At 43.8% G+C, this 9,082-nt stretch overlaps 1 protein-coding gene across 8 annotated transcripts in view; it reads right to left on the bottom strand.

Annotated features, from left to right (window-relative positions):
• The window catches only part of STYK1 (serine/threonine/tyrosine kinase 1), a 38,831-nt gene extending 29,749 nt beyond the window's left edge, over positions 1 to 9,082 (bottom strand). For 4 of the 8 annotated variants that reach the window (XM_057491509.1, XM_057491508.1, XM_057491507.1 and 1 more), the window contains exons 1-3: positions 8,851 to 9,081; positions 6,372 to 6,547; positions 5,248 to 5,304 (exon numbers count right to left, since the gene is read on the bottom strand). The gene's annotated coding sequence lies outside the window, so the exon portion shown is untranslated. Of the gene's footprint in view, positions 1 to 5,247; positions 5,305 to 6,371; positions 6,548 to 8,635 lie in introns of all 8 variants that reach the window. The other 4 variants (XM_057491510.1, XM_057491506.1, XM_036909868.2 and 1 more) reach the window with 4 other exon arrangements.

Below are 9,082 nucleotides of genomic sequence, written 5' to 3' on the forward strand. Positions count from 1 at the left end.
GCCCTTCCCTCACCTGTTTGTTCTATTCAGGCCCTCAATAGATTGGATGACGCTCACCTACACTGGTGAGGACAGATCTTCTGTGCTGTCTACTGACTGAAATGCTAATCTTTTCCAGAAATATCCACACAGACATACCCAGAAAAATAATTTACTAGCCATCTGGACATCCCTTAGCCCAATCAAGTTGACATGTAAAAGTAACCATCCTATCCATGTTGTAGCAGTAATCAGTACTACATTTCTTTTTTGTGGCTGAATAATATTTCATTGTATAGTTATACCACTCTTTGTTTATCCATTTGTCAGTTAACAGACATTTGGACAGTTGCCAGTTTTGCACTATTATGAATAATGCTGCTATGAACATTCACAGACAAGTGTTTGTGTGGACATATGTTTTCATTTCCCTTGAGTATATACCTAGGAATGGAATTTCTGGGTCATATGGTAACTGTTTAAATTTTGAGGAACTGCCAACTCTTTTCCAAAGTGACTGTACCATTTTACATTCTCACCAGCCACTTATAAGGAGTCCAGTTTTACCACATCCATTACTAATTCTCACCAACACTTGCTGTCTTGTCTTTTTTATTATAGCCTCCCTGATGTAGCATAGTATCTCATTGTGGTTTTGATTTGCATTTCCCTGATGACAGATAATATTGAGCATCTTTTCACATGCTCTTTGACCATCTGTATGTCTTCTTTGGAGAAATGTCCATTCAAATCCTTTGCTCATTTTTTTAAATTGCTATTTGTCTTTTTATAGTTGAGTTCTAAGTATATAATGGACACTAAACCCTGTTTGATATATGATTTGAATATTTTCTCCCATTTTGTGTGTTGTCTTTTCACTTTTGATAGAGTTCTTTGCAGCCCCATGATTTCTAATTTTGATGAAGTGCAATTTATCTTTTTTTCCCCCTGGTTGCTTGTGCTTTTGGTGTCATATCTAAGAAACCATTGCCTAACCCAAGATTATGAAGACCTACACCTATGGTTTTTTTCCTAGAACTTTATAGTTTTAGTTCCTACATTTATGTCTTTGATCCATTTTGAGTTAAGTTCTGCAAATGCTATGAGGTAGGGGTTCTACTTTATCTTTTTTATGTGGCTATTCCGTTGTTCCAGCATAATTTGTTAAAAGGACTCTTTTTCCAATAAATCCTTCTGACACCCTGTTGTAAATCAAATCCCCATAGGATATGGGTTTATTTCAGGACTCTCAGTTCTATTAGTCAATATGTCTATCCTTATGCCAATAGCACACAATCTTAATTACTATAACTTTGTAGTAAGTTTTAAAATCATTAAATATGAGCCCTCCAACTGTATTCTCATTTTGATTCTTTTGGATATTCTAAGTCCCTTATGTTCCTATATAAATTTTAGAATCAGTTTGCCCATTTCTATAAAAAAAGGGGAGGAATTTTAGTAGTGATTACATCGAGTATATAAATCAATTTGGGTAATATTGCCACCTTAACAATATTAAGTCTTCCTACCCAAGAATATAAGATGTCTTTTCACTTCAGATCTTCTTTAATTTCTTTCAATGATATACTGTAGTTTTCAGTGTACAAGTCTCATTTGCTGTTGATAACACTTACATTTCCATGGCCTCTAAAAGTTAAACCAGGGTTTGTGTATGAACACAGAATGTTCTTCTGTCTCTAAGAAAATCAGTTCTAGAACAGGTTAGACCATACATGCATCCCAAAGGCTGGCTAGCCATGCTATCTATGTCTAGTACCCTGGCACAATATAAGGCCACTACCGATCCTTCTCATATCTGAATTAAGTACACAGACTATAGAGAACCACCTTCTGTAGCTCTGTGTCAGATCCAGTTTATTTGCTTTGACAGCCCTGAATTGGTCTAAATTTCTCGGGTCACCATGAACTGATAGAGCTAGAGAAGGTTCCCAAAGAATCACATCTGCATCTACATATCTAACCTACAGAGACCACTATTCCCTGGGCACCCAAAATATGTTTGATAGAGGTTTAAATAAAAGCCACAAAGGTGTAGCCCCCAATATCACTGTTAAATCTCATAACTCAGGTATGAAGATAGAGGGATTTCTATCTAGCACAGAGAGTTCCATTCCAGGGTTCAATGAACTTATTTCTATAGGCAGTTTATCTCACCCATTATCTGAATACCTATATACCCATGATCTGTGGCCTTGCTGTTATCAAATCTTTATTGACCATCTGTGTATAGATAACCTAAGTTCATACTTTTATTTTTAAGGTCAACTGGTCTATTTACCAATGTTAACTCAGTGAATTAAAAATAATCCATTTTAATATCAGCCAAAGAAGAGCAGATGTAGATAAATGTGGTGATAGTGAACAGGAGGTGCTTTATGGATAATTATAAAAACATTTGGTTTATCCACATTTCTCTTTTTCCCAACCCTGGAAAAATTGGAATACTCTTCAAAGTTACCTTCACTACTATTTAAGAGCCACTTCAGAATAATCCATGGCTGTTTTAACACTTCATATTGCATGTTGACACTAAGATTTAAGTGACAGGTGACTTGCCTAGGGTCAGAAAATCAATCATATCTGATCAGATGAGGGACCTCCTGGTCATGAATCCATGATTAGACCATCCTAAGAGTGGGCCATGGCTGAGGTCAAGAAAGACAGGGAGTGAATGCCAGGGCACTTGGCGTTACAGGAGCTGCTTCAAGAAGGGATGCAAACACAGCGGGTTCAACTCTCAGAGTCAAAAGCCACCTTGTCCCCACACTGTAAGGGAAGTCACTACACACCTTCTGTGCCACTGCAGTCACACCTCCTGCTAAAGTAACAATAACATAGCAACCCTGCCTTCCATTTCTATTCTGCCTGACAAGCACACTATGAAATCCAACACATGCTCCACAAATCCCATGGAATTCTAAGTCTGCACAACCAGAATAGCCCTTTGAAAGCAACAACAACAAAAAACCCTACCCTCCATTACTTACTGGTGAGGAAACCGAGGCACAGAATTTAGGGATCTTCCAACAGTTACTGAGCCCTTAAGCTAAGACTGGCATTGCGTGTCATGAGCCTCCCTCTGGTGCCCTTTCACTACGCTGCCCACCATTCCCAAGGCTGACTGAATATTTGGCCTCCTTGAATTCAGTTAAGTGTTGTTGAAGGGCCCCCACCCATAAGATGGCGAACTTCCTGCTTTTCTTCCGGGTCCTCGGTTCCCGCCGGCGCCACCTGAAGCCCAATCACCCCTCGCCCCCCTCCCACTCCCAGCACCTAGCCAATAGCCACCAGCCCCGTAGAAGTGACACCTCAATCACCCCATGCCCCTTCCTATATAACCCAGCACCTTTCCCCAATAAAGCGGAATTCTCCGGTGAATTGCTGCTGTGTGTCGCTCCTTCCTTTCAGTTGTTAGGAATGCGGGTAAGGAGGAAGATCCTGGTTCTTGGAATTCATCATGTGTGCACGCGTTCATCGATTCTTCTGCCTGCCAGGCCCTTAGGCTGTAACATGTTTCTGGACTAGCCTCTGGAACTCTACCCCATCCCTGCCCAAGGTTGAAGACTAGAGACCTCACATGCCACTTGTATTTTCATTCCTGGCACTGCAGGGCTTAAAGAATATTCTAGTAAATATTCTACTTCTTTCCTCTTCTTCTACCAGAACTCATTTTGACTCATACTAGGGTATCAGCCCTAAGGAATGTTAAAGGGCTCAGGCACTGAGACGTACAGGGAAAGACCACAGAGGCAGGAGGCAGGGCAGTTCAGATCAGACTGGCTAGATATGTAGAATCTGCCCATAAATCTCATGGAAAAAAGGCAGTCAAGGGAGGTTTTCAACATTCCCTTAGCCCCGCTCCTTCTTCCTTGAACCAGAAGCCAGGCCTGTTACTTCTCCTACTCAGATAAACAAGACCTTTCCTGCTGCCTGGGCCTCCGGCCAGAGGGAGCACTAAAGTCGGGCCCAGCTGAAGGGGTGTCAGAGAGCACTAGGCCAGGGTCAGCAGGAGCCCTGTCTGGGCCACACCAGCCCCATCTGACTTAAGGGAGACTTCAGAGAAGTTGATCCTAATGACACAAAATAGGGGTGGCTTTGACATACGATTGGTCCTGACAGCTGATTACTGTCAGAAAAAAAAAAGTGCTTAGGTCATCTTCGCTAAATTCGTTATTATCTTTGGCCAATATGTTTCCTCTGTCCATTGATAGCATGTTATGAACATGGCATAAATGGTGTCTCCTGAAGTTATTCAACCCCTACCCTGCATTTACCCAGTAGTATGGTATGTTTGGTTAAATCATTCAAAACTGATTATAAGATGAAAGCTAATCATTTTCAAGCTTTCTCCAGAAAGCTAACTGGCTGAAAATATCAGTATTATATGCATATTGTTGATATTTTCCTATGGCCACAATGTCCTTTTTGAAACACAGTTTTTTTCTTAACCTTTACCATCTGTTATAATTTGTTCTTAGACTTCTAACATAGCCTAGAATTATACACATATGATAATCTTAATTTAGATCAGTGTTCTAGAAATAGCATTTTATTTGTATGTATTTTGTTAACTGACAATTTTAAGAACCACTGCTAAATATATAAAGAAGGGGCTGAGGCTACAAGATTTTAACAACTGTAGAAGGAACAATTAAAACAAGTTTCCTTTTCACTTACAATTCTCACTGGTAATTTAGTCCATAAAAGTGTGAAACTGTAGGTCTGAAAAATGCAATCCTTGCCTTCAAATTTCTTTGATCATGGCAACTATTAAGAATTGGTTGAGCTGATAACTGGCTACTGCAAGCCAAGAACACTTACATTATAAATGCGGAAACAGATTGAGTCAGGGGCAAATGATAGATACTTGGAAGTTGGGACACAGTGGGGTTGATAAAGGTTAGAGAAAGCCTAAGCATCAGGAGGCGCTGGTCCCTGAAAACTCGCCCTTAGGAAATGGCATTCCCAGCTCCGCATAGTTGCATCCACACTGTGCAATCAGGCTGGAGTTGTAGGAGTTGTAGGAAGGGGAAAGGAGTGGAGGCCCCTGAGCTGAGGTTGAGGAGGTGAGAGAAACTTCAGGAAAAGAGACTGAAGTCAAGGGATGGATAGGCACCCTTTCACGCCATCCTCATTTTCCTTTCCTTGTCCGGATGTGACTGTTTCCCCAGCTGAACTCTTACTTATTATTATTCTGGTTAGGAAACTCAAGAGAAATTGTGAGCAATTTGAAAACAAAACACTCACCTTTTAAACCTGGAAGAACCTCCTGAAATTTCCAAGTCCACTTCCAGCCTTCATTTTCTAAAAGAGAAAAAGAAAAAGAAAGCAGCTATGGACACTAAGGAAAGTGCTTTGTTTTTGCTCACAAGGAAAAGAGTGCCAGAGCTTAATACAGCCTCAGTTCCCTGGACTCAGGACAGGACCCTCTTCTCTACACCGATGTCTGTGCAATTAGCTTTTCCTTTGTTTACGTCCCTTCCCATCTACTTTCATGTCTCCTGGCTAGAAACTGTGTCCAAGAAAGGAGAAGTTAATATAGAGCATGGAATACCCAACCTAATTATTCGGTCGGTACTCCACCAACTTGCCAGACATTATCTATTTTTTCCCAACCAGAGGGTAATTTTCCTGAGGGCATAGGCAGCATCTTTAGGCCCTTCATTAGCACTGCCCAGAAGTAGGCACCCAGCAGCAACCACCTCTGAAGTCAGAGATGTGTTAGGGAACTGACACCAGCTAAACCCGAGCTCGTGGGAAGGGCAAACATGAAGTGACAGAGCTAGAAAGGAAAGCATAACATCTTCATGACAATAAGAAAGCAGGGACCTTGGCTGTTTTCTTCATCGCTGTACCCCCAGCACCTAGACCAGTGTCTGGCATGTCTCAGGACTCATATGCTTGCTCAGTGAATAAATCGCTAACTTCACCTATAAAAATAGCATTGGATCTGAAAGAAATTTTTATAGAAAAATGATTTCCACAAATTAATTGGGTATAAAGGATTCAACTAATGCTAAACATATGAGTTTTGTACCATGGTACATAAGAAATAACATGGAACCCAGATTTCTGCCCAATGGGGAAACATTTTTAGTTATTTCATTAGTAAGATCCTGCTGTTCTCTGCAAAGAGATTATAAAGTTCTTTGCTATGCATAGTAGAACAATGAACCCTCAGAGTGAAAATAGGACAATAAGCCTAATAAAGAAAGTCATTGAAAGTGCAGTGTGGCAGGCAGATAATGCCCCCTGGCCCCCCTCCCCAAAGATGTCCATGTCCAAATCTCTGGAATTTGAATATCTTAGTTTTCAACAGTATTAGAATAGCAAAGGGGAAGTAAGATTGTAGATGGAATTCCTCAACTGACCTTAAAATAGGGAGATTATTCTGGATCATCCAGCGAGTCCAATGTAATCACAAGGATCCTGAAATGTGAAAGGAGGCAGAAGCGTCAGGGTCAGCATGCAGGACGTGAGGAAGACCTGGCCGGGCTCTCAAGACAGCGGAAGAATCGTGCTGAGGAATGCAGGCAGCTTCCAGAAGCTGGAAAAGACAAAAAACAAAAAGTTTTTCCCCTAGACCATCCAGAAGGAAAGCAGACCTGCCTGCCCATTTTGGACTTTTGACCTGCAGAAGCATAAGATAAAAATTTGTGTTGTTTTACAAAGTTCGTGGTGATTTTGTTACAGCAGCAATAGGAAGGGAACACACTTAGATGTAAACAAAATAGAGCTGCAGAATCACATAACTCCCTGTAGAAGTTTGGAACACGTGCTTCTAGGAGCTGTTTGTGAGAGGGTGGGAAAGGTGGAAAAAATGAAGTTTCTGCAGAAGACAACTGAAATCAATATGGTGCTCTACTAACGCTGGGGCTGTGCACAGCTAGAGAACTGGTCATTGTTATGGGTTCAAGTGTGCCACCCGCAAACTCATCCATTTAAGTCCTAGCTTCCCGTACCTCTGACTGTAACCTTATTAGAAAGAGGGTCTTACAGACATATTCAAGGTAAAATGAGGTCATTAAGGTGGGCCCCAATCCAGTAAGACTGGTGTCCTCAAAAGGGGAAATCTGAAGACAGAACATTTGCAAGGAGGATGTCCTATGAACAACAAGCCAGAAGAAGAGGCCTGGGGAAGCCCCTCCTCTCACAGCCCTCAGTTAGAACCCTGCCAGCACTTCCATGTCAGAGCCCGACCCTCCAGAACCGTGGCACAATAAATTTCTGTTGTTGAAGCCAATCAGTTTGTGCTACTTTGTTACTGCAGCCCTGGGAAACTAACACAGTGCTGAAGGCCCTGAGGAAGGGGTATGTGATTGTCACTGAGGCAGTAACAGGTGTGCCTTGTTTCATAGCAGTTTCTCTGTCATTGCCTTTTCTACAAATTGAAGGTTTGAGGCAACCCTGTGTCGAGCAAGTCTATCAGCCCCCTTTTTCCAACAGCACTTGCTCACTTTGTATCTCTAGGTCACATTTTGGTAATTCTCACAATATTTCAAACTTTTTCATTATGGCATTTGTTGCGGTGATCTGTGATCAGTGATTACAATCTGCTGAAAGTTCGTACGACAGCATTTTTTGACAAACTTTTTTCATCAAGGTAGGAACACTTTTTTAGATTAATGCTATTGCACACTTAGTAGGCTATAGCAGAGTGTTACATAATTTATACATGCGCTGGGAAACCAAAACACTCATTTGAATCAGTTTATGGCAATATGCGCTTTACTGCAATGGTCTGGAAGCAGACCTGCAACACCCCCGAGGCTCGCCTGCCCTTTGCCCCGTGTCACTGAAAGCCCTGGATGGCCCCAGCCGGCTGTGGGGACGGCAGAGGACAGCAAACCAGGCCGACAGCACGAAGCCCTGTTCCCAGGGCATTTCAGTGTGTGTGCTGCACGTTACAGGAGCTCAGCGGCTTTACTGCCCTGACTGCTGGTGACTCTAAGTGGGAAGAAAGCTTGGGGGGCCTTGTGTGGGAGACTCGCACGGGCACAGGCCTGGTAACACAAGGAGGCCACAGTCACACAAATGAAGGGGAAAGAAAGGAGACAAGACCGGGATGAGGCTGAGGGACTGATAGGAAGGAGAGACGAGAGGAAGACAAATTAAGAAGAAAACAGACAGTCAACAAGGAGCAGCGCGTCAGACACTACCTCAAATTTCACAGTGACACCTAGTAGTTACATTATTATTCATGCATTACGGGATGAGGAGGCTGAAGCTGGGGCAGCGAGCCCCAGACCGCAGTCTGAACGACCGCACGGTCCCGTGACAAGCAGTTCCTGAGCCCTGCTGTTGCCTCCTCCCCTGCCCTGACTGCCCCTCTTCAGGGAGGCACAGGGGCCCCCCACCACTAGGCTTTCCGGCTGCCCCCCTCTGCACCAAGAAGGCTGAGGCAAGTTTAGCCTCTTGTCATGAAAACACAGGAACCAAAACCCACAAGATACATTTTCCAAAGAAATAGTCATTGCCCTGGCCATCATTCTTTGTTGCCATAAAATACCCGCAGCCGCTCGCCGCCTCTCCACTCTCGGCCTCTCCCTCCTTTTCTTCCCAAACGCCGGAGGCCACCCTTAGCTACATCACCGCCCCCCCTCGCACCCCGGTCCCTCCCACCCCCGTGCACTACCGTGTCCCTCCTCCGCGCGCTGGTTTCAGATGCAATTCGCACATGCAGTTAAAACGAGAAAGTGACGGGTTTGGGCACGGCGAGGGGCGCCCGCCTCAAGGAAAAGCTTTTCAGGCTCTCCTTCCCACCGTGGGGCGGCGCTGCCGCGAAGGATGGAGCTGGGGCGGGCTCCCCGCAAAGGGAAGTCTGCGGGCGCGGGGGTTTCCGGGACTCACCGCAAGCTAGCCAGCGGGAAATCTCTGCTGAAACCGTCAAAGCTGGACTTCGTTGCTGGTTCACTTGCTGATTTCCTTCTCTGGTGATTGCCTGGCGATCGGGTATCTTGGAGACGTCGGTCCAAGTGGAAATGGAAAATCCTGATGAAGCGCAACAGCGCCACCTCCCGTCCGTCTCTAATAGCCCCGCCTTCGTTGTGCTCAAAATGGTCTCGGAATTTGCCATTCAGCT

Source organism: Manis pentadactyla, chromosome 14, assembly GCF_030020395.1.
Source record: "Manis pentadactyla isolate mManPen7 chromosome 14, mManPen7.hap1, whole genome shotgun sequence".
In the NCBI taxonomy this organism is placed as follows: domain Eukaryota; kingdom Metazoa; phylum Chordata; class Mammalia; order Pholidota; family Manidae; genus Manis; species Manis pentadactyla.